Raw genomic sequence first — 26,853 nt, forward strand, 5'->3', positions numbered from 1 at the left:
TTTCATCCTCTTTCAACTATTCTGTACTCGTTACTAAACCAACACATTCACCTTGGCACTCAAATTCCATCTTAAGGTTGGAAATACATTTGGGTGATCCATCCCAGGGAAAGGAAGCACAGAATTATTCCTCTGAAGGAATATTGCATCAGTGTATCCCTCAGAGCAGTCACTGGAAAGCCATAAAGCCCCAAATCTGGGGATTTTCCCCTTTCTTCACAGCCAAGAATTCAAGAACATTTCCTATAAGAACCCTAGTTACTGAAAACTTTAAACTGTCTGTACTATCAGACACTAACCCCCAAAAAACTACTACATTTAACCTAAGAGCATAGAGAAAATATCCAAAATGAAATAATAGAACTAAAATTATAAGTAGGTAGTTTAAGTAAAAATATATATTATCCATAACATAGTAAAAAATTTAAAGTTTTAAAATATAATGAAAAAACAAAATAAAAATTTTAAAACAGAAACTCATCCTTTTTATTAATCTTCTTTATAAGTTTAAGTAATATTATGTAATTAAATATTAGAACTAAAATAATAAATATGTAGTTTAAAAGTATGTAGTATCACATAAACTCAAAGTTTAAAGTTTTAAAATATAATAATTTAGATAACAAAAGTTGTAAAATAGAAACTAATCCTTCTTCTTAGCCTTCTTCATAAGTTCAAGTAATATAATATAATTAAATAATAGAACTAAAATTATAATTATGTGGTTTAAATTAAAGTGTATATCACACAGTAAAAAGCTTAGTTTTAAAATATAATAATATATATAACAAAATAAAAGTTTAAAACATAAACTGATTCTTCTTCATAAGCTTAAGTAACATGACGTAATTAAATAATAGAACTAAAATAAGTATGTAGTTTAAATAAAAGTATGTAGTATCACATAGTAAAAAGCTTAAAGTCTTAAAATATAATAATATATATAGAACAAAATAAAAGTTTTAAAACACAAACTAACCCTTCTTCTTCACCTTCTTCACAAGTTTAAGTAATATTATGTAATTAAAAATAGAACTAAAATAATAAACATGTAGTTTAAACAAAACTATGTAGTATGACATAGTAAACTCAAAGTTTAAAGTTCTAAAATATAATAACATAGATAACAAAAGTTATAAAATAGAAACTAATCCTTTTTCTTCACCTTCATTTGCTTAAGTAATACTATGTAAATAAATAATAGCACTAAAATTATAAGTATGTTGTTTAAATAAAAATATATATCACATAGTAAAAAACTTAAACTTTAAGGTTTTAAAATATAATAACATATATAACAAAAGTTTTAGAATAGAAACTAATCCTTCTTCTTAACCTTCTTCATAAATTTAAGTAATATTATGTAATTAAATAATAGAATTTAAAAAATAACTATGTCGTTTAAATAAAAATATATAATATCACAGTAAAAAACAAAGTTTTAAAATAGAATAATATATATGAAAAAATTAAAGTTTTAAAACAGAAACTAATCGTTTTTCTTCATCTTCTTCATAACCTCAAGTAATATTAGGTAATTAAATAATACAACTAAAATTATAAGTATGTAGTTTAAATTAAGTTTTTTACTATGCTATACTACCTACTTTTAAGTTTTAAAAGATAATAATATATATAACAAAAGTTTTAAAATAGAAACTAATCCTTCTTCAGATTCTTCTTCATATTTTTAAGTAATATTATGTAATTCAATAAAAAAGTCCACATTACAAAACACAAGTAGTTATTAAGTTAAAAATAAAAATAGTTAGTGTGTCATTTCTTAATTAGTCAGTTTATCCTTAAAAAACCTTATATAGAAAAAGAGAAAACTCCAGTTTTAAGTCATTTAAAAAACGTAACATAAAGCTCACAGTTTTTGAAATTGTAATATAAATAAAAACTAATAAACATCTAAACCCGAACAAAAAAGGACAAAGAAAAATAACTTGTCCCAGATAATCAATGTGAACAGATCCTAAAAAGGTCCATTGTGCCACAGCTCTCCAAGTTAGAAAGGACAAAGATCCTGTGATAATTACACTTGCCACAACAATTAATAACTTCTGAGGGACAGTGAGAGGATTTATGGGCTCTTCTCATGTAAGAAACCACAAGTGTCACACACATTTCCATGAGAGGCTCTCTGGTATTTTTGGGGTCCCCTGTTGTGGGGAGGAAATTATGAATCTGCTTCCATGTTCTTAGAAGGCTCATTTATTATTTTATTGTATTATATTATGTTAAAGAATGCTATACTAACTATACTAAAGAATACAGAAAGGATGCTTACAAAAGGCTAAAAGATAATAATGAAAAACTCATTGCTCCTTCCAGAGTCCTGACACAGCCTGACTGTGATTGGTCATTAAATCAAAACAATTCACATGAAACCAATCAAACAATGGCCAGTTGGTAAACAATGTTCAAACCACATTCCAAAGCAGCAAAACACAGGAGAAGCAATCAGATAATTATTGTTTTCATTTTTCTCTGAGGCTTCTCAGCTTCCTAGAGAAGAAATCCTGGCAAAGGGATTTTTCAGCAAATATGATGGTGACAAGGCACCACCTGTGACTGCTGCTTGACATCAGAATAAAGCACATTTCTGACAGATCTCCAATTTTCCCATTTCTGCTGGTTTTGGGGATCTGCTGCTTTCCCACACTCCCTACCCTTGTGCTGGTAACCAGGCAGGAATTTCAGCTTTTAACTCCAGCAATGGTATTGTCTAACACTCAAACCCTGCATTGCAATGATGAAAAACTCTTCCATTTGTATCATTTCCACCTGTGAGCTTCTTCCTCACATCAGTTCAGAGTTTGTTCCATTTCTGAGTGTCACACACTCTTCAGTGCAGAATAAATAACCCCTGCTCTCTGCCCTCTGCCTGATACTCATTTCTCCTGCAAAGGACTCCTCTACTCTGAAACACAACATTTATTTCAGTCACCTGTGGCCTTCTAGGCTAGATCTCAGCAAAGCAGGAAAATGTACCTTCCTCACAGCATTTCTGGAATTGCATCTTCCCATCACTTCAAAAGCACAAAAGGGTTTTTCTGACACAAAGGCATTTTTCTTTAATTACCAAGTTCTTTAATGCTGGAAAGAGTCCTACAAAACTTCACGCCCTACAGCACTCAAAGCTGAGAGTTTTTCAAACTCTACATTTGTTTCCCCTCAGTTTTTAGAGCTCTTCTCCCTCACCTTTTGGTATCCCCCAGGACACAGGGGATTTCCATGGAATCAGCCAGTGAAGATAACTGATGGAAACTTGAATTATGAGAGCATTTTGCTTCCCCTCTCTGTTTCAAACCAGACTTATTTGACATATGCTGGCAGACAGGGCTGACACTGAAACAAACCTGTGACTCCACCACCCTCCCACAGTCACAAATTGCCCCCACTGACACATCCTGATCAAAGTTCTTCAGCCTCATCTCTCAGTGAGCTGAGAATTCTACATTTGATGTGCTCAGCTTTGCTGCCAGGTCCCTCCCACTTAGGCTTGCATACAAATTTTGCCTTCTTCCTCTAAGTTAAACAAAAAAAAGTCAGGGCAAAATATTCCAAGCCTGGCTCATCTTCACTCTCTCTTCCAACTCCCAAAGCCTTCTTGCAGGGTTTTAGTGAAACCCCAGTGCACTTTTGGGAACCCCAGGGCACTTTTGGGGCTGGGTTTGTCCCCTGGGCACTGCAGGCAATCCCTGCACAAGGACACAGCTCCAGGACTGCACTCCCCTTGAATTCTGACATCAAAATACTAAATCCACCTCCACAGACCCAAACCTCCCTGTTGTTTCACTCCCCAGAATCAATAAGGTTGGAAAGACCTCCAAGATGATCCAGTGCAACCTTTGAGCCAGGGGCTAATGCTCTGGGTTGGAAAAGATGGTGCTCATGGCTTACAAAATGTGTATTTCACGCACTCAATGAGAAGGAGCAAAGCCCAATTCTAACCCTAAATCCCATTTTCACCCCTATCCCTACTGAATGGAATCAGCAATAATGTAATCACGTATGCAGGGTTTAATGGTGAGCTGTTCTGGTGTACAAAAAGAACAAGAGAGACTGAGTAAAAACAAAAAACAACTTTCCTGTGCTCTGCAGAAAAGCCAGTCCCCTCTTGGCTTGTGGAGTACAACATCCAACTCTTGCAGCCAGAATTAAGGCAGAGGAGTAGATAAAATTTTGTATATATGAACTCAATACCTAAAAAAATGATGGCACTTTTGGAGCAATACCCATTTCTTTGTTGTTAAATGGCTTTCCAATACAACCTGTATCTGTATGAACTGATATGGGAATAAAAGCCCTAAAAATCCCATTGACTTTGCAATCATTAAACAAAGCCCCCCAAATAACCCAGGAAGATGTACATGATTTTTAATTATCTAATGCACGTATATATTCTAAATATAGACAGATAATCTATTTTTATGCCTCATCCTAAACCTCCTCTAATAACTGCATTCCAGCTCAGGTAATTTAATTTCATATTCTTTCAAGAACACACTACTGCAGTCCTATTTAAAAGATAATAATTCTTTTGAAGAACTTGTTAGAGAGGCTGATGGAGTTCAGAGGAATTCTACACCCAGGTGGGATTTCTTAGGAAGTTTTTAGAAAGCAAATCAATAGGAGTTTACAGATTGCAAATCTGATCACACTCCTGGCTGTCCCCAGAGGAAGTTGTGGAATTGTCATTTCAGTGAGGGAATCTCAGCAGAATTAGTTCTCTGCCCTGGAAAATTGCTAAAGGACAGTGGAAAGCAGGCTGTAGCAAAGGCACTCACAATCAATAGAACAATACTTGTGTTGTTTATCCTGGCAGGTTTTTACCCTGGTTCTGATCTCTACCATAAAAAAAAAAAAAAAAAAAAAAAAAAAGGGTAAAACTTCCTTTAGGCTTCAATATTTCATAGAATCACCTGAACAAGGTGGGATTTGGGGAGGGTCTGAGGAGAGGATGTTGATACACACGATATAATCAGAACAGCTTTGCTTGTTGTTCATTAACCAAACCTTACTCTAGAGATCCAAAATTCTCTGAAACCTCTTGGATTTTTTTTCTCCTCCCCCCCTTCTTAGTTCTACTGGTTCAAGAAGTCCCATCTCATTAGGAATTCCAGGATTCCAGAATGGTCTGGGTGGGAAGGGACCTTAAGATCCATTCAGTTCCATGGGCAGGGACACCTCCTACTACCCCAAGTTGCTCCAAATCCCATCCAGCCTGGATTTGGACACTTCCAGGGATCCAGGGGCAGCCACAGCTGCTCTGGGCACTTTGTGATATTGAAAGCACTTCTTAATAGTTCTGTGTGAATGATGTGGGAGGATAAAGGTGCTTCGCAGAAAAACAAAACTGAAGGTCAATGCCTTGAAAGTCCTCTTATGGAAAGTTTCACAGAATCAACCAAGAAATTGATTATTATCTGCTGTTTCCTCCATGGGTACAGGAGTGTCTGAGAGATGTCACCTGTGGCACTGTCCCCAGGTGGCTGAGGACTCAGACTCCATTAGACAGGACAGCAGTGTCAGAGTGTGTGGGAGTTCAAGAGAGTCTCAGAGGGTTTTTTTGAGTTCAAGAGAGAGGGGGAAATGTGGGAAATGGATTTGTAGAGAGTTCTCAGAGCCTGACAGAAAGCCCACACAGTGTGCATCTGTATGCAAGCTTTGAGATAAGAAATGCTGACTTAGAAATGCCATTGAGAGAGAAATGGAGCTAGAAAAAAGCTTCGAAAGATGGCCTTGCAAATAAGACTAGATACTTTGGAGAAATAGAACTATGAAAGATGCATGACGGGTAGTTTTAGATGATTGGCTTCAAGGCATCTACAGAATGGTGAGGCAGAAAGCTGATAGGCTAAGAAACACTTGTAATGTATTGTAATTAAGAAATAATTGGCCTCTGATTGTGATGGTGTGAATTATAACATCTGTATTGTCTCATTCTTCTCATGAGACTGAACATGGAATAAAAGCTTTTAAAACACCTCTCAGTAGGCCCATCTCGGGGTCAGAAAAGGGTGCTCCCCAAGAGGAGAGCAGCACAAGCAGCTGCTGCTCTAGCAGCTTCACCTTGAAATGCCAACAGGCAGGAACAAGTGAAGAAATTTTCCACAAGTGGAGAAATCCAGAATTACCCATAGGAATTACCCCTGGCACTGGCTAGAGGATCAATGCCCATGGTCATCTGCAAATGTCCCCCAGCTGTTCTGCCAAGCCCCAGTTTTGGTAATACCAAGCTTGCCAACATCTTACAGCTGACCTTTTCATCCAAAAAATGATGGCATCTGAGAATATGCTTCACCAGGTATGCAAGCAAGTCAGGAATGCAGATAAAAAGAGCTGTGGTTATGCTGAATTGAAAAGCAAATGCACATCTCTGTGCACCTTCCTCACCTCAAGAGGGGAAACAGGAGATCAGAACTTCCTCCAGCCCCATTTCTGTTGGACTGCATGGAAAATTACAGAATTATGCATTTTAGTGACCCAGAGAAAAGCTGACAGACATTTTTACTTTACACCAACCTATTACTGACTCAGAACAGAAGAAATTCAAACCAAAAACCCCCATAATTTTCGTATCTGACTTCAGTAGGTGGGACTACTCCCAATGAGGGGGTGGGAGACATTTAGAAACATTGTTTTCTCCTTTTTTACATTTTTTTTTTCATTTGCCTTGAATACCTCCCAGCCTCTCCTTTTACTCCTACTATGTGAGCATGTTTTGGATAGAGGATGAACAAACTCTTTTCGAGCTGAGCCCACATTTCCAGAGCTGCCTTCTTTAAACCAGTCTTGTCCTGTTCATGCAGAGAACATTCAGGAATGTCTGAAGGATTCCTGCAGTCTCCTGCTTCTTTCATGTGCACAATTCCCTTCCATGGAGAAATCTGTGCAATCAAAAATCACTCCCAGGAATGTCCTCTGGGATTAGAATTTGCCCACGCCAACAGGAAAAGCTCTCAGGAGAGCAGCTCCTACTTAATGACAGCTTCATTGTAATAGAAATGAGCCTCTTTGATGAAAATGGAAATTACAGCTTCATGATGACAATGAAAATAAAGATAAGGGTGTTTTCTTTTCAATCTAGTCTTGTACTGAGAGGAATGAAAAACACTTTTTGTGGTCTCAGGTCAGCGTTTTGTTTTGTAGAGTTTGTTTCAATTTCTACATTGAACAGCACCTTAAAAATGGCCTGACCTGAGGAGGACAATTTCAGAGCTGACAGTGCATAAAGAGCTCTGGTTACTCAGAACTTTATATCTCACCATCAAAAATAACAACAGAAATGGCCAAACTACAGCTGCTTTTGGTGACCATCTCTCTCTTTTGGGAGATTTTGGAAAATATTGTGGAGGGATGGCCACTGTGAAATCCAGTTCCTTCCACAGCTCACTGAGACAGCCCCTTTGTGCAATGTCCATCAGGGAAACACTCTCCATATTTCAGAAAGGTTTCCTCTCTTCTCACCCAATTACCATAAAAATTTTACCACAAGACTGAGGCACGGATTATTTTTTTTTCCCCTCTAGACCTTAACAAAGCTTGTCATATGCTCATCATAAGTTAACTGCTAGAAAACATCTGTTGGGTTAGGAGGTAAAATGGTGATAAAAAAGCCCTAAGGATGACTTTGAAAGATATTTTCCTGAGCAAATTATGGAAATCCTCCTGATCTGAAGAGAAATGCAAATCAGCAAAACTCCATATTTCTGCCAGCCCCTAAATCTCCTGTTGCTTTGTAAAACCCAATCCAAACCCAAGGCAGTGCTGCTCTGTGCTGCTCTTTATTTAATCTCTCAGCCCAGCTCCACAATGGCCTTTAAAGTTTGGCTCTGAGAGGCAAATTCTGAGCCACGCTGAGATTTGCAGGAGTTGAATGGAAGGCACCACCAACCTGGAGCTGTGTGTCCCCACATTCAGCACAAACCCCTCTAAAGCCAATAAAAATAGAGTTAATTATAGCGTTTCACCACGGATATGTAGGTTATGCAACTCAGAAGAACTCCATAACCATTTTAATGGGGGTCATCACTATTCAGAGAGGCATTGGAGAGAATGCTCTGCGTGCCTTAATTGTTTAAATGAAAAGCTTTCAGCAATTTGCAAAGCTGATTTTTATGTTTTCTGTAGAACAATGTGTCTTTGCTGCCGTGAAACACAGGGGACAACAGAACGCCACAGGCAGGAAGAGGAAAGCTCCTGCCATCACCTCCAGGCTCCTGCTGGGCACTGGGCATTTAAGCTGAAATGGCTCTTTTCCCAAAGAGAATTTATTAGAATTTAATCAATAGGCAGCTGGGGATCAAACCTTCAAAACCAGGCAGCGCCCAGCAGCTCTCACCACGGCCTGAACGTCCACTTCAGCAGAGGTTCAAGCAGCTGGAACAATTCTGGGAATGGAAGTTGACCCCTTTTGCAGACAAAAGGCAAAATGATTTGTATAAGCATAATTTTTGTTCTCCCCCTGCCATTGTACTCAGAAGAAGTAGCATTCATGGGTTCCTGGGCACTGAAAATAGGTTAATAAAACTTCAAACAGATCAAATTCCTTGCCTGGTGTTGTTCCAAATGCCCAGCAGATGTGAGGGTCCATATTTTACAATCAGAATTGCAAGACATTGTTTGATTGAGAGGTTCTTCAACCCCCACTGTTCAAAGACCTTGAAGAAAAATGGAAATTTGGGAGGTAAGTTTCCCAATCTCACGAAAATCTGACTGTGGCAAGCTGTCAGATCTGAAAAAGCCCCAAACCCAAAGCACCAACTCAGCACCCCAGAAGTGCTCAGGAAAGTCAGCACAAAGCTCAACTGAAATCTCCAAATATTAGGACAATTCTGGAATGATGATACATGTGCATTCATGGTTCCTGGGCACTAAAAATAAGTTAATAAAATTTCAAACAGAGCAAATTCCTTGCCTGGTGTTGTTTCAACTGCCCAGCAGTTGTGAGGGCCCGTATTTTTACAATCAGAATTGCAAGATACATTGCTTCATTGAGAGGTTTTTCTACCCCCACTCTCAAAGCACAGACCTTGAAGAAAAATGGAAATCTGGGAGATAAGTTTCCCAAAATCATAAAAATCTGACATGCCTCACATCTAAAAAAGCCCCAAACCCAAAACACCAACCCAGCATCCCAGAAGTTCTCAGGAAAGTCATCACAAAGCTCAGCTGAAATCTCCAGATATTAGGACCTTTCTGGAATGATGGAATGATGATGCAGGTGGCAGGAGAGGGCCAGGGTGACAGAAGGAGGGGGCAAAGCGCCTGAGAAGGGAGAGGGCACAAATTGCTCACAATTATCAATGCCTGAGAGGCTCAGATATAGCTGTAAAGTGAGAATGTGTATTTATAAGGATAATAACAAACAAAAAAACCTCAAAACCTGCCAGTCTCTCAGAAAAATAAACTAATACAGAGATAATCAATAAGGAAAATCCTGTAAGTAATGAATTTAACCTTAGGCTTGGAGCAGCCTGGGACAGTTGAAGGTGTCCCTGCCCATGGCAGGGATTGGGTTGGATGATCTTTAAAGTCCTTCCAATCCAAACCATTCTGGGATTCTTTGAAAACCTGACAGATATTTTAAAATAAAACCAAATTAAAGGATTTAAAATAAAAATTTAAAATGCCACAGAAATTTTTTAATGCTATGGGAAACAAAAGAATTCTTTCCCCACTATGTTTAGCACAAAGATCTCTGGGAAAGCTGGAAAAGGTTCTGAAATGCATCTGCTTCCAACAGTAGTTTGTGTCCAATTTGCTTTCTATACTCCACTTATTTATTTAAAACTTAGTAATAAAAAATGGCACTGGGGAGGCTCAAATTTGCAGCACTCAGCAGTTACCTGGTCAGAAGTGCTCAGTCTGAATGTTAAATTAGAACCACCAATTAATATTAATTAAAACAATCCCTGAGGTGTACAACCTGTCCTATTTAGGGGAAAGGCAGCAAAGTCCTACTGGATTTTTAATTATCACATAATTGGTTCACCCATCCTGATTGTGGCCTTGGGGACACACAGTGGCATCTCCATGGCCCCAGGGTCACTGGCTTTGGGATTTGGGAATTCCTTTCTGTGGGAAGGAGGGGATTGAACAGCAGGTTACAGAACAGGGGACCAGAAATGGGAATTTGAGAGGAAAAATGATCCTGGCTTCTTCCCAGACATGCTTCCACATCCAACCCTGATGTTTGCCACTTCTTCAGTGCTTCACAAAGGATTCATGCTTGGAAAGGAGGGGAAATGGAATGGTTTTGAGTCCTCTGGAAGGTACTCAGACAAAAAAAAAATGTGTGCTGCTAATGTTCCATTGGCTAACAAGAATCCTCCCTGACACATTACCCCACTTATTTCATGGCTGTTTTGATTGAAGCACTAAAAGCTCTGCAAAACTGAAGAAAAAAAATAAAATAAATCAAAATTTAAACCCTGTAAAAGCAATTTTGCAGCTCAGGTCTTGAGGGAAGGACAAAAACTTTGGGCATTCAATAATTGAAGCTGCATCAGCAACAGCAACTGGCAGGATTACAGAGCAGAGCTTTTGACAGGCATTTAATGGAATTGCAGATGCTCCACCAGGCACACAAGGAGGACTGGTGAAGTTCCCAATGCATTTTTTAAAGAGGGAATTAGAGCTATCCATTCCAGGTCATTACTCATGGAAGACAAGGAGACTTCCAGCTTCTCTGGTTACCAAAGAACTCTTTCTGGGAACACACTCCTTCTATTATTTCCCCCAAATTATAATTCTATTATATTTAGTTCTTCATAACTGAAAGATAAACCTGATTATCAACATACATTTTTATCCTGTCCAGTACATCTTTGCAATATTATTTTATCCCATTTGCACTATCAACCCGATTTTCAATGGGATGGAAATCTGCTCCCTTTACCTTCTGCCCAAAAGAATCCCAGAACTGTTGCTCATGGGGGTGTTTATTATTGGAATGCCTCATGTAAAACGGGCAGAAATATCCAAAACAGCTTCCAGCTGCAGTTTTGCTCTGAAGCCACCCTGGCAGCAGGCAGCATTGAACACATCTGGATGCCATGGAATATGGGATGGGATGAGCAGGAACTCTGTGTTCTGAGGTGTGGAGCTGCAGCTTTCACCCCAAAGGACAACTTGGGAATGCCAATGTGAATCCTGCAGAGCCTTAACTTTTTTTTTGTCAGGGTTGGGATTAAATGTGTGAGTTGGTATTTCTTGTTGGGACTCAGATATTAATTATTTGTTATCTATATTACAGTCTCACAAACCCCGAGTTCTACAGCACTTTATTCGACCAAACTAAAAATGGAGCCCCATCTTTCTCTCTACAAGGCCTTTTAAGGATAAACTGTCTAATTAAGAAATGACACCAGAATTATTTTTAATTTTAATCCAATAACCAACCACCCATGGCCCTCAATGGGGATTTTTTAATCCAATTACACAAAACCACCCAAACCCATGGAGAAGATGGTGAAGAAAGACCAGTCTCCACCCTAAACCCTCCATTGTGCTTTATATATATTTCTATATTCTAAAACTTTAAACTCCAAGTTTTCCACCATGTGATATTATTTCTATTCAAACCACACACCGATAAATCTAGTTCTATAATTCAATTTTAGAAACCTTTTCCATGACCCCAGGTCAAATAGAGTATTCTCTTAGGAGTCAGTACCTACCAGCACAAAAAGTCTAAAATTCTCAGTGACCAGAACTCTAACAGAATCCTACACTGTACCCCAAAATATTTTAATGTATTTTTCAGAGTCACTGAAGGACTACATAAAAGAGAAGGTTTCTCCCACTCTGTTCTGCTGAGGAATTTATGGAACAGCAGCTCCCTTCCCTTCCTTGGAGGATTTTTAGGCTGGATTTTAGGGAAAGGCTCTTCCCCCATAGGTCATGGGGCACTGAACCCCATGGAATGTCCTCAGGGAATGGGGACAGCCCTAAGGGCTCCAGGATGACACTCTCAGACAGAATACTAAAGTTTAGGTCATCCTGTGAGGAGAAAGGAACTGAACCTGATGATTCCCATTCAACTTGGGATATTTTGATTCCAGGAATCTCAGCAGGAAAACTGGGAGTGACTCCCAGCAGAGTCACCAAGGACACAGCTCAGGTACGCAGGTCCATCTGCTCTGGGGGAACTCATAGTTTGGAGAAAACCAAAACCCAGCCAGGTAGAGCTATTAGAGAGCTGCTTAATTAATGCCTTGTCATTAAAATAATAATTATGTCACAGTGGACAAGCTGCTAGGAGTAAACAATAACTGACATATCTCTTGAAAAATGGCTTCTCAAGAAGTAAACTGAATATTTTGAATAGGTTTTTTTGTAAAAAAGCACGTGTATGATGTTAACCATGCACATTACAAGGCAATACAGCCCTTAAGTACAATAACAGATTTACAGTATCTTATAATGCCCTGGTGCTCCTACATCTGTTGTTTAAAGAATCCATGGTTTTTTTCCCCCTTTGGAAATCCCAGTCTGCTCCTTATTTTTCCTTAGCCATACCAGTTTACTCCCCAGAACAACACTCCCAACTAAAGGACTTCCAATACAAAATGCTTTCCCTTTTTTTTGTTTTAAAAAAGTGATGTTTTTGCTGGACTGTGAAGTTTGTGGTTTTGTTTACATTAATTAAAATTTAGCTCAACCCAACTAATTATCTAAGCACATCCATCCTCAGGAATGCTTGGAAATAAACTTCATATTCGAAAATTTAGGCTATCCCAACCTTGCTCCTGCAGGTCATATTGATTAGATGGAAAGAAAAAATTGCCTTGTTTGCTTTTGCATTGAGACTTTCTAAAGAAATCAATCAGGTATATAAATATAGATTAGAGAAAACAAAATTCTCCTCCCAAAATCTAAAGGCAAGACATGAAAACAACCAAGGATTTGAAGGCTACAAATACAGCATTCCCTAGAAAAGTTGAATTTTGGCAGGGAGTTTCTCCTAGGAGAAAGGGCAAACCCAATTCTCAGTGCAACACAATAATTTCCATTATTTAGGAATGTTTGGGAATGCCACTTATCCCAAGTTTGGATTGTGAATACCATTCCAAACCCTTGGGTACCAGGAGAAATCTGGCACACTTGCAGGATGTCATTTCATCTCCACTGCCTGCTCACTGAAAAATTTATGTGCCCATTACTCCCTTTGATGATTATAATGCTGGCATTTACTTGGTCTGAAGTGGATGTCAGAATATACCCTGTCTTGATGACAGCAATAAAGAAATCAAAGGGAAAAAAATCATTCCATGGCAAAAAAAAAACCAGTGATTAAAATTGCTATGAAATTCCCATTACTGCTGGACTCCTGATAAAAATCACGACCCTGGCAATCAGCACTTTAAGGGGAGGATTAGCAGGGCCACTGGCAAAAGGAAATAAACTCTAAAGTCAACAAGAAATCATGAAGTCAACAAGAATCCATCAAGAAAATTGGATTTCACTCATATTAACCCCATGGCAGTAACATGCCTTGGCCTGGCCTTGCTAAGAATGAGATTTAAATGAGATTTTCAGAGCCCAGCTCACATTTGGGGTTCTGCTGGTGACACATTTCCTTTGGGAGGTTGTTCAGGGTGTTCCAGGACTGCTGCAAAGCCCCAGTGCCACAGGGCACACCTTCCTCTCCTTTCTGACCCAGGCTGTTGTTCCTTTTCCATGGAAAACTATCTTGGTTTGCTTCTTTTCCATGGAAAACTATATTGGTTCGGTTCTTTTCCAGGGAACACTATCTTAGTTTGATTCCTGTCGCCACGTAAAAATGAAAATCCAAAATTTCTGCCTCTAAAAACACAAAGCACATTAAATGCAGGATCCACAGCAGTGACTGATCTGTCTCCACAGCAAAAATAAGTGGCATTTTTACAATATTTTTTCCCTGCCCCTATTTTCCCTATTCTTACTGCAACACCTTCCTGTAAAAATCAATGTAACCCTTCAAGTTCCTGGGTGTAAGATGAATTGATTGTAGACAGAAAAGGTCACTTATTTCAGCAAAATGCAAACTCTGGGCCTGTCTGCTCATGGAGCAGAGCCTGGGAGAGCAAAGCACTGGAGATTCCCATGGCAGGAGCTCTGTCCCCAAAGCTTTTTGTATTTGGGACAGCCCCTGTACCTCTCCTTGGCCACGGGTTCCAGATAGAAGGAAAAACAGGAAAAGAGAGGCAGCAAATTTCTACAAAATCTCTTTGAGCTCTCAGCTATAATGCAAATATTGCATAGGAAAGTGCCTTCTTAGCCTAAATTTTCCTGGCTTTACAATTTAAACCTTACACAGATATCACAGCAATGCAACAATTCCAGAGTAAACACTGCAGCAGCAATCCCCAAAACAGCTCAGAAAAGCTGCTTTACCTGTTTCTGTAAAATAATTATCTAAGCACATATACCCAGGCATCCCTCCTCAGAAATGCTTGGATATAAATTTCAAATTTGAACACTTGGGCTATTCTCAGACAGGAGAGCATTGCAACCTTGCAGGCAACATTTACTAAATGGAAAGGGAAAAAATGCTTTGTTTGCTTTTGCTTTGAAACTTTCTAAAGAAACCAATTAGGTAATAATATTAGTAAATAATAATAGTAAATAATAATAGTAAATAATAGGAACAAAGAAAGCAAACAAAACCCACCCAAAACCTACAGGCAAGACACTAAAACAGCCAAGGATTTGAAGGCTACAAATACAGTATTCCCTGGAAAAACAGAACTTTGGCAGTTAAATCTATGGTTGGGCAGGGGACCCAGTGGATTTTGTCTGATCTTATTTCTAGGACATGCTAGGAAACATGGACTGAGAAATTGCAACATCAAAACTTCAGCTCTAATTATCACCACATAATTTATATGATTTAAGAATATTTGTGTCCATCTGCTGAGAAGTTGAGTTGATAATTCAGGCCCACTTGTCAGACTTCCACACCCTCATCTGACTTGTCTCCAGCACTGGGGAAGAAGTTATCCAGGGACGCCAATGGACATAACATTGCAGGAAAGCAGTCAATCCTTTCAGCTTTGGGTGCTTAAAACACACAGGCTTTTCTGCCTGCTTTCTGTAGTGACAGACAGGATGGGAGGGAATGGCTTCAAACCCAAAGAGAGGAGGTTTAGATTGGGTATTAGGGAGCAATTGTTCCCTGGCAAGGTGGGCAGGCCCTGGCACAGGGTGCCCAGAGCAGCTGTGGTTGCCCCTGGATCCCTTGAGGTGCCCAAGGCCAGGCTGGACTTTGGGGCTTGGAGCAGCCTGGGACAGTGGGAGGTGTCCCTGCCATGGCAGGGGTGGCACTGGATGGGATTTAAGGTCCCTTCCCACCCAAACCATCCTGGGATTCTGGGATTCCAGATCCCATCCTAGGGGCAGGCACATTTCTGTGACTCCCAGACTGCTCCCATCTTCAATGCCCTCAGGAAGGCCAGAGTTGCCTCAAACCCTGCAGGAAATCCAGCACATTTCTCATCCCATCAGGAACTCTGGCCTCTGTGCTCTTGGCCTGGTGAAGCCCTAAATCTTTACAAGTAAGGTGGTGTTGGCTCCAAGGTTTGACTCTATGACATTGGAGGTCTTTTGTAACCTCAATGATTCTGAGCCACAGGAAATTCCAGGCAGAACTCAAAGAACCCCAGAAATCACTCAAGATTCCCGAGGTGTGAGCGGCTGCAGCATTGGAGGTGCCCCCTGAGCAGGGTTTGGGGTGGGGTGGTGGCAAAGAGGCTGGCACAGAGCCTGGGATCAGCTCAGCAGCAAACAAAGCCCAGGTGATGCTCACTCTGTCCTTTTGCCCTTTCTTTTCTCCGCAAACTGAAATACCAAATAGATCCAGGATGATGCTGTCAAAGCCAGGGGTTTGTCTGAGATCTGGGAACACAAACCATGCACAGATAAATGAAGAGCCATTAGATGTTCAATCCTCATCCAGTCACACACAGCCTCTTGGAAAAGCCTTAAAGGCTTTTCAAGCCAACAGCCACTTCCAAGGGATTATTGCTGCACTGACACAGAACCCTGGACACGGGTGTTCTCATTCAGAATTTACTTTCATGGATAATTGTCATCTGGAAAGCAGTAAGACGATGTCTGCCAGTACAACGTCTCAGTAAAAGCTCATTTTTCTTATTCCATCCCCACTCTGGCTGACCTGAAAACTCAGAGCCTTTAATTGATGCACATGTGAAGCATTTCATGCACCTCGATAAAGTCTCCTCCTGTAGGAAACATCTCCTCTCTTCTCAGCAAGATGCCAAGAGAGCCCCAAGGACACACAGGATTGACACCATTATTGCACAAAGTGAGAGAAGCTATTTTTTCTGTTCACATTCTGCTTGCATTGAAATAAAAAAAAAAATCTTTTTACTTGAGGGACTTCCTTTAAGCTGGAATTTAAACCATCTGATACATCAAGAGAGGGCTGAGGTACACAAATAAAGCCCTGTCTTCTTTTGAAAATTAAATACATGAATTTTAAGTATTTAAGAATGTATATATTTTATATATTTATATATTTTATATATAATGGTATATATTTATATATATATACCATTATATTGGTATATTTTTATAATGGTATATATTTTTATATATAAAAATATATATAATTTATAATGGTATATTGTATTTATAATGGTATATATTTTTATATATATAAATTTATAATGGTATATATTAATATATATAAAGCATATATATATATTTATATTTATATATACTTTTATATTTAGGGGCTGGGACTACATTATGTTTAAGGTCCCTTCCAATTGAAACTCTCCTAGGTATTTGTTTTGGTTTAGGGCAAATTTGGGAGAGAATTTTTAAAGGGGATTTTTTTTTTAGAAAAACAGATTTGATTGTTGTTTGGTTTTTAATTGGTCTGGGAGAAAATATTTTTTTTAGAGAAAAGTGGGAAAAAATTGTTTATTAAACGATAAAATATTAAAACTTAAACAATATAAAACTATAAAATTTTTTGTTGTTTTAAAAGTGATGACAAATTTAGAAAAGTTTTTTTTTTCTGGTTGTAATTTGGCTTATTTAGTTTTTTATTAGGTTTTCTTTGTGTTGAAAATGCTGCAGCCCAGACCCATTTTGGGGGGGTTATAGGTGTGAATTGTTTTGGATTTTGGGTGTTTAGTTTAGAGTAAGTTTAAACAGCTTTAAAGAAATGGGAAAAAAAATATAGGGAATTTTTTTGTTTTAGTTAGTGAAAACTAACTAAAAGTAGTGTTTTGTTTTGTTGTTTATTTGTAGATAATATAGTTTAGTAGGAGGAATGTGGAGGAGTGAGTGTAGTGTTTGCAAATAAACTGTGTCGGATTTTTTTTACTTTTTGGAATAAGTTTTAAAGGTGTAAACTTATTATTTAGCATAAACAGAATAAGATCATCATCAGCTTACTATTAAAAAATACATAAAAATTAGTATATATTTATATAATACAAGTATATATTTATAATATATATAGCATAGAATATATATGCTATATATAGTATATATTTATATAAATATATATAATATAAATATATACTAATATATTTATATAATAGTATATATATTTTATATTATATATTATGTATTATATATTATGTATTATGTATTATGTATTATGTATTATGTATTATATATTATATATAATAATATTAGTATATATAAATATATACTAATAAATAACTATTAGTAATTTATATAAATACTAATATAAATTAATGCCATCACTCTGCTGCTCCCCTGACTTTGGGCACTCCCCACCCCTTCCCCTTCCTGAACCACACTTTTATTACATCCATGTATTGTCCAAGACAGCCATAACTGGAGCTCACTAAATAAATTTGCTTGAAGAAATTTATACAGGGTTTGAAAGTTTAATGCAACTGCCAAAAGATTTTGGAGTGCTGGGAGAATTAATCTTGCTAGTCATTACATTTATTGATTCCAATCAAGCTTCCAGGCATCAGCACAGGTGCCACTGCTAAGAAATAAAAAGTTTCCAGGAAATCTCCACGTAAATCTGAGGTGACTGCCAGCTTTGGGGAAGCGAGGAAAACTGAGGAAGAGCTGTGTAATCTGCATGCCAGTAAATGCTGGGCTCATGGCATGTCAGGCACCACTTGAGGAGCTTTTTCTCCAATAGTGATTTTAGAACCAGATGAGACTTCAAGTCTCAAGATAAGACTTCAGCCCTGAGCCTGCAAAATGGCCAATATTCATAACAGTGTTTTGTCTTTCAATAATCTGTCAGTTCCATTAGGGATGAAAAGCCAAAAGGCACTTCCACACATAAAGGTTGGGTCATTTCTCTCTTCTTTTATAATTAGAATCTGAATGTAGTTGAAGGTAGAAGCTGAGCAGCCATGCAATCATTCTACACTAAATAAATAGAAAGAGTAACTTTGCTGCTACATTTTCCCTCCAGAACAAGTGAGGCTTTTCATTTGAGGATGGAAGAAAACAACTGCAAGTTTTGGAAATAATTTATGACATTTGCCTGAGTTATCCTAGGAGAAAAAGAGTATTTGGGAAGGGATGAAAAATAATGGCACAAGTTTTTTTTGTTTTCTACAGCTTCTACTCCAATTCTCCCCTAGGACTGGAATGCAAACCACAGCTACTGCTGAGGGAACACCACAATCCAGCCAGCATTTCAAAGAGTTTGGTTGAGTACAGCATGAGATAAACACTTTATTTCCACAATTGAAAACTGATTTTAACATAATTGCTTTTCACTTTTTTTTTTTTTTTTTTTTGTGTGTGAGTTGGTGGTTTTGTATGGGAGGTATCTACAAAAGTGAACTTCTGTGTAGCTGACAATTACAGTCACTAATCTCAAAAACATCTCAGTAATCTCAATAATCTCATCTCAGTAATCTCAATAATCATCTCAATAATCATCTCAATAATCATCTCAATAATCTCATTTTTAAAATAAATCTCAAAATTATAAAAAATCTCAAATTAGCAAAACCAAAACCATTATAGTGTGGTATAGATTATATAAGGCTACACTGGAAAACACTTGGAAAAATAATTATTCCAAAAGTTTCCTGCAACTCTGAGTTTCTGAGATATTTTTACTTGTAGTGGTTGCATTAAATAAGAGCAGTACTGAAAAGAGGCCCATGGGAAAGACCTTTCTGGATCAACTGTGAGCTAACAATTTCTTCAATTGGTTGGGGTGGCTCATATTATAATAGAATAAATATTTTAAAACTTTCCTATTTCTGAGCATTTCGCTTTCTATTTACATTTATAAGAGAACAACACCTGCAATGCTAAATAGAAAAATGTCAATAACTTGCCAGAATTTCTTGATGCTTGCCATTTTGCACAAATACAACTCGGATGTAATTTAATCCTTGTTAGGCCTTACAAAATTAAGTTAAATGTAAAGTATAAATAATGACCAGCCTGCTCCATTTGAATTTTCTGGGTTTTTCTGTGTCATCATTTGACTTTTTAAATGAGAGTGATTTTGGGACTTGCTCTGAAACAACAACATCAAAAGTACCTTACAACTTCCTGTCTAGGTTGATTGTAAACCTGTTGTGTCCACAAAAATAAAGGAATTTTCTGCCTAGATAACACCTAACCTAGCACAGGATGAACCTGTGGAATTTTGTGTGCAAGTTTCCATGAGCTGATGGTGCTGGGAAGGATTTGCTGCTCCACTCCTGACACAAAGGAGAGTTTATTGCTGACTGCCCCTTGGAACTGAAAGCACAGGCACAACCCTAAAAACCTCACAGCAATTTTATTTTCTATTAACTCAACCAAGAGGGAGTATCAGCCAGGAGAGAATGTGCTAAAACATAACATTTAATAATAAAAAACAACCAAAGAAAAAAACCCCCAGAAATAAACTATTTCAATGTTGCTTTTTGAATATATTTGGAGATCTCAGGGAGAATCACCAACACAAATGTTAATTAACCATGCTGGCTGACAAAGGAAACAGATGTGAGTACAGTAATCTTGTGCACTGGAATTAATTACATCAAATTTCAGGTGATGACACAAATAAAGGTCAGGTTGTACTGCTGAGGTGATCAAGAACACAAACTGCAAATCTATTGCAACATTTAATAACCCCCCATTCCCCACAGGGCAGGAACCCTTTCAGGCAGCTGTGTGATGAGCAAATACTTAAATGTCACACCTGGAAAATTACCCAACCTGGGCCTCCCACATCAGATGTTTCCCTTTTAAAACCCAACGAGAGCAGCTCTGTTTCTGATGCATGGAAGACAATTCACACTCTCTTTCTAATTGCCACTAATTGCCAGCTACAATTTTATCCACAATTTCAACCCTGAAAAGGATGCTTTCCATCAGCTGCAAGCGGAGAAGAAAAGGCTGGAAGGGAACATTACTCTCATGTGTTTGGATATCCCCTGCAAACCCTAGCTAAGAATGCTTTATCCAGCCCCATGGTGGCATTTCCTGAATTTTACAGAATTGTGATTTAAAAGCATTGAGTAATGTGATAACAGATTTCATCTTCAAGCTACTTTTGAAAACTTCATTCTTACTCTCCATTTCCATTCTGTATTTATCTGATTTCAGCCTCCTACAAGGATCCTGACCGGCTCCTCTCTGTCACTCCAACCTGCCTCCAGTATTCAAGCATTTCATTCAACCTCTGCACCTCTAACCTGTCAGCTCCTTAGAAAATTTAATTCTCAGACATTTGATCACCAGAACCAACATGAAATGAAACATTAGGTAAATTTACTAAACTTAAGCAAATTAACACATGGTTCCACGGCTAACTTTATTAAAGATACATATTAGAGACAAATCACAGGGTTGGATATCAGGAGGAATCTTTCCCTAGAAAAGGTACTCAGGAATTGGAAGGGGCACATTGGTGGAATCTCCATCTCTGGAGGTGGCACTCAGTGCCCTGGGCTGGGGACAAGGTGGGCACTGGGCACAGCTGGGACTCCATGGGCTGGCAGGGATTTTCCAGCCTCAGTGACCCTGGGATTGTTTCCTTTATTATTAAAAAAAAATATTTATTAGTAAAAGTGTATTCCCTCAATTGAACAGCTACTCCAAAAAATGAAATTAAAGAAATCCCCTCACCTTTCAGCCCTGGGTTGGTGTGTGGCTCCCAATGAAAGCTCCAGCTGACTGCGCTGTATTCCTCCTTTTCCTCTGGGCTCTTTTTTCCTTCCACAGCTCCCCCAGCCTTGCTTGTCAGCTGCACCTTATTCCATGGCCATGCAGAAGCACCCAGGGCATCATCCCAGAGCAGCTCACTTGTCCTGCCCCTGTGCTGGCTCAGCAGGCTCCTCCTGGTGCTGCAGGCAGGGAGAAGCCCATGCTCTGTGGGAGAGAAAGCCAGGATATCAGGAGGAGAGCCAGGAAAGCTCAGAAGGCACAGCCATGTAGCCACAGATGTCAATTCATAGAGAGCAGGCAGGCACAACTTCCCAAGGATATTTCCTGGGAACCTCAGAGAAAGAAAAAACAATTCTTACTATCTCGATTACCTGCCCCTGTTGTTTTTGCACATGTGGAATGTGTTAGGAAGATTGTTTACCTGAAGGGAGTTCTTAATTGGATTCTGGCGATGGTTGTTTATTAATATTAATTGGCATAGTGGGTCAAAGCTGTGTCCTGACTGTCTTGAGACAGCCACAGCTTTTTCTGGTTCTATTGTACAGCCAGACCTGGAATGTGACACAGCCAAGACAGAACAGCAGAGAATGATCCCAATGGAAGTGCCTTCCAAACCAACAGCGGCTCTTTAAACCAAAGAAATTATTTGGCCCTCCTTCTCACCCAGCCTCTTTCTAGGTATTTCAGACTGGCAATGAACAGCTACAAAAATCCCAGAATGGTTTGGGTTCAAACCAATCCCCTAAACCATCCCCAGAACGGCTTAGGTTGGAAGGGCCCTTAAAGATCATCGTGTTCCAAACCCTCCAGCAATATATCCTAGAAAAAGACTCCTGCTCATTGCTCTGCTCCTAAGATGGGAAAAAAAGCCTCTAAACTCTTACTTCTCTTTATTAAGTACAGCTCAAAACCTTATGTGCCTTCAGCAAACCCCAAGTGATCTTAAAGAGAGGTTCAGGGGCATTCACCAGAATGCAGAAAACACAACAGGAATATTTCTTGTTTGTTCTCATCAGAACAAGGGTTCTTTTAAATAAAGACAATTTTGTGAATAGATTCCAAAATGCTAAAGAAAATATAAAGTGCAAGGCTTATTTTTCAAATGAAAAGACCATTAAGACATAAAAATTGCGAGTGAAAATTTTCTTAAAACATGAGAAAAGCTTGCATTTCACGACAGTAATAGATTCTAGGAAAAACTAAGTGAAACCCAGTGAAATGAGTTTTTAATATGCAGTTAATGGGCAGATGATGGTTTGCACAGAGCCACAGCACCAGCCTGGGAGGCTGCAGCAGGCACAGGAGCCTTGAGCTGAGCTGGAGCTGCTGCTCCAACCAAGGTGGAAGCAGAGGATGGTCTGAACCAACAGCTCTTGTTGTTTGGAAAAAATCAAAATCACTTCAAAAAAACCAGTTAGAAATGCTTTTCATAAATAAATAAGATAAAAGTTTGGTCCAAAATTGTGGGAAAAAAGCCTGTGCAATGCCATGGTGGAAGGCCTTGGGAACTCAACCTATAGGGTGAGTTTGGCTGGGAAGGAAGCAGGGAAAAACAATGGAGTTCCTTTAACCAGGCAGGAAATTGTGGCTGAAACAAATTTTTGTCTTCCAAATTAGGGCAAAAAATAATCTAAAACTGCTATAAATGTTCTGGAGTTAGTAAATAAGATTTCTATTTTTCTATATAAGAATTCTTATTCTTATAAGAATTCTTAATTCTTATAGGAATTCTTCTTAATAAGAAATCTTATGAATTTATTAATAAGAAATCCTATCAGAAATAAGTTCTTTAATTCTTCGTCACAGGGATGGGTGGAGATGGTTGTGTAAGGAGCAGGTGTTGAGGAGCAATAATCCCATTGGATGCGAAGGAACCTGGAGCCACTGACCACACACAACATCCCTCAGCCGTGGGTCACATGCTTCAAATTATTATTATATAATACTCATTAAATTGAGCAACACTTCAGGAGAAAGCTAATGCTGCTCCAAAGTAGGAAATGCTCCAATGTAGGAAAAGTAAAATCAGAACTTTTCTAAAGTTTCTGAAACAAGTTACCCACAAAATTCACGTGTAGGAAGTGAAGGTGTTGGAAACAGTTTTGGAGCTACTGAGCCAGGATTAATTCAACTCTGATGCACAGATTTGCCATGAAACCATCAGGAATCACTCCTTTGCTCCTGCCTTAGGCTCAACACTAAAGGGGGAAGAATAAAGCAAATGGTCCAGCCAGAACTTCTGAATGCTTGGATCCCTGACTTCCAAAAAGAACCCTTTGATTACAGCACACACACACAGACGTGGATCACCCTGGTGGCAAAGGCTGTGCAGCTCAAAGAGAAAGATTCCTCCCCAAAACAAAGGCTGGCTCTCGATCACAAATATTCCCCACTCTCCTCCCCTGGTGCCAAAGAGAGAAAGCAGCAGCAATTGCACAGGAGCTGCTCTCAGACAAGTGACATTTAGCCCAGTGTTCTTCCCGTCGCTGGCAATCTTCCCCCGCTCCAAGTGTGCTCACATTAATAAAGAATTCAGAGGTGAGCAAGAGCTCCTCAGAATATGTCAAGGACTGGGGGAGAAAAGTAGCATCAGGGAGAAAAATCCATTAGAAAAATGAAAAACAAGATCAAGCCAACCATGAATTTCACACTGCAGGACTACCAGGTTGCCCTATTAAATTGCATGTAAGGAGAAAAATAAATGAGAGGGGTGAAATTAGGAGAAGCAGAGACCTACGCAGTACTGAAGCACCTGAAAATCTCCAGGAATTCAAATAAGATATTTTAAAAAAAGAAAGAGAAATTTCATTGTATTTCCAAGCATTTTCTCTACCAAATCTACACATGAACATATCCTCTGTTTTCCAGAGCTGTAAGTGTATACCTCATGTGTGTGGGAAGAAAGAGAGGCTCTAATATTAAGGCATTTGTTCCAAAAACTTCTCTTCTTCCCTGTTTTCACCTGCCAGACTTCCCTGTCTGATCCATCTTTCCCTCTCCTTCAAGGTTTTCCTTCAAGGGTTTGGGTTCAGCAAGGATGTGGTCAAGAAAATCCTTGAATGCTCACCCCAGAGCAAGAAATTTGGGCAGGAGATAATAGACTAAGCAGCCTGCAAAGTGCAAAGGTTCAGAAGTCTCAGGTCTCAACTAAATCCAGAGGTGAGACCTTAATTAAACCATCAAATTGCTTTATGATTCAGAATCAAAGTACAGCATGCCCCATCCTCTCCTATTTCCATCAAATACATGTCCTGGACATAAAGGGCTCCAGTTAATTAAGAAGGATTGTTGAAATCATGTAAAGCATCAGAAAAAAACCTCAGAGGTAGGGTCATTTATTTCAAAAGGGAGCATAAAAAATTAACAAAATCACAGTGCAGCACTCAAGGGGAAAAAATTGAATGATGCCCATTCTTAACTTGAAATACTTTGCACTTAAAACTTTGCAGACTTGGGTTCCCAAATGGGAAATAGATGTGCTTTGGACCCCAGTAAATACAGCATAGACTGTTTCACTACATGCCTGTTCATTAAAATCTATGAATATATTAATTAGAGCAATCCTTAACTCTGCTCACAGTACAAAAACACTGCATACATATAAATTCGACTGAAACCACATTAAGGATGAGAGTTGCCAAGGTTCAAAGAGCAGGGGTACCAAAACAACTGGCTAAAAGTGTTCCAAATAAACCAATCCAAAGACCAGAATACATAAAATATATTTTAAATATAATATCAGAATATATAAATATATATTTGTCAGAATATATAAATCTATTTTTCAGAATATATCAATCTATGTATCAATATATAAATATTTTATATTCAATATTTTACATTTAATATCAGAATATTTTTCCTGTACAAAGCTGACTGTATTAATGAAGTTGTTTCCTATGAGAAGACATACAATAATTTGAGTCATTTTAAAGTAAAAGGTTAATGGATATAAATTACCAGAACTGGTAGAGACAAATCATCTCATTAAGCCTGCTGACATTCCAGGATTCAGTTGTAACACAACTGCACCAATCAGTGATCCAGCAGCCTCTAATTAATTTGTTTTCTCAGCCATTTCCAACTGTGAGAAGGAAGGAAAGTTTCCCAATGCCAAAGTCTCATTTTGGGGGGAACCCAGGGATGTTTTCAGGTCAGGGGAACAGAGCCTTGTGAAGAGATTTCCTGAGATCAGAACAAACCGTTTAAACCAACAAACAATTCTTGTCCTGCTCAGAAATGAGATGTGGACATGACCAGGGGCAGACCCTGGTGCTGGGATCCAAATCCAAATAAAGAGTGGCAGCTCCATAGGAAGGAGCCCTTTCCAGGAGCACTTTTGTGACTCAGTTCCTACATCTCCTCTTTGTTCTCCTCTCCAAGCCTGATTTCTTGTCTTCTGGCAAGAAATCTCCCTCCCAGAGTGCATGGCATGCTGGCATCTCATCACTGATATATCTGCTTCAAGCCAAGGCTTTCTTCATCTTAATGTAAAGAGATCCATCAGCAGAAAAATGCCAAATGATCTAGCTGTCCTCAGAGGTGACCAAACCTCCATACTGGATTTCTTACTTAACTGATTCCATCTAGAACAACTCCAGATTCCAGGTTCTCCCTAACACCTTCCATTCTGTCTTTGCTGCACCACAAATCCCCCCAAACCCAGAAAAATGAATATATCTATTTCATTAATACTTGACTAACAGCACCAGTTAGTGCAACTGCAAAAATACTTCATTTTTACAACTAAACACAGCAGTAGTTCTGTTTTCAGTTGGCACAGCTAAAACAGTTTGCTTGGATTAGTGTATTTGAAGTAATCTCGTTAATAATTGCCCAAATGGAGATGATGTTGAGCTGGGGGTTGCAGCAGCTGAAATTAGACAGATCCATTACAATAATGCTCCCATTTTAACTCCAAGCTAGGCCTGCATTTTGTACCTAAAGCTGTGAAGCAGAGTCCTCTTCATACACATAGGAATCATCTTCCTAATCTTCACATTTCTTAAAAGAAATCCTACTGCCAAAAATTCAATCTGGAAATTTCTGGAATTCCTCAGAGCACATCATCCACTATGAAACTCTGGATGTGAGGAAATGGTTCAGTTCTTGCCCCAGCAGAAATTTGAATGCCAGGGCTATACTTAAATCTTTTCAAAATATATTTGAATGCCCTGGGTCTGGTTAAAGGAATCTTTCCCAGACTTGTCCTTCACACAATCTCAGAATACTTTGGGTTGGAAGGGATCTCAAATCCCATCCATTCCCACCCCTGCCATTTCATGGCAATGGTTTTGCTCTAGTCTGGTGCTGTGCAATTTAGGAATAACCAATTCCAGTCAGCCTATGAAGTTATTTAAGGATTTTCAGGTGTACCTGGTTTCAAATACCTTCTACACTTGACCGTACACTGGTATTTTAATTTAAATCCTTTGAACATTGTTTATTGCTTAAAAATTTCAGAGCTTCCCTTGAAGAATATTGAAATAAAAACTTTGAGATAGAATATTGAAATAAAAAAAACTTTGAGGCAGGCTGAGTCATTGCTCATTTTACAAAGAAATCCAGAGCTGTGGAGCCACATACCCTGAAGGGGCACAACCAGCTCACTTCTCCTCATACCCCTCAACAGAGCTAAGAGCTGCTTAGCTCAGACACCCCAGCAATTTTCTGCTTCACAAACAGCAATAAATGACAGAGCTTCTG

At 38.7% G+C, this 26,853-nt stretch overlaps 1 protein-coding gene across 1 annotated transcript in view; it reads right to left on the bottom strand.

Annotated features, from left to right (window-relative positions):
* Positions 1-26,853, bottom strand: part of PCDH15 (protocadherin related 15) — a 644,997-nt gene that overhangs the window by 511,903 nt on the left and 106,241 nt on the right. Inside the window, exon 2 of the mRNA XM_054288317.1 lies at positions 21,109-21,351. The gene's annotated coding sequence lies outside the window, so the exon portion shown is untranslated. The remainder of the gene's footprint in view (positions 1-21,108; positions 21,352-26,853) is intronic.

The sequence above is a fragment of the Melozone crissalis genome, unplaced genomic scaffold (genome assembly GCF_028551555.1).
Source record: "Melozone crissalis strain CALT ecotype California unplaced genomic scaffold, PUWL_Pcris_2 ptg000062l_1, whole genome shotgun sequence".
Lineage (NCBI taxonomy): Eukaryota > Metazoa > Chordata > Aves > Passeriformes > Passerellidae > Melozone > Melozone crissalis.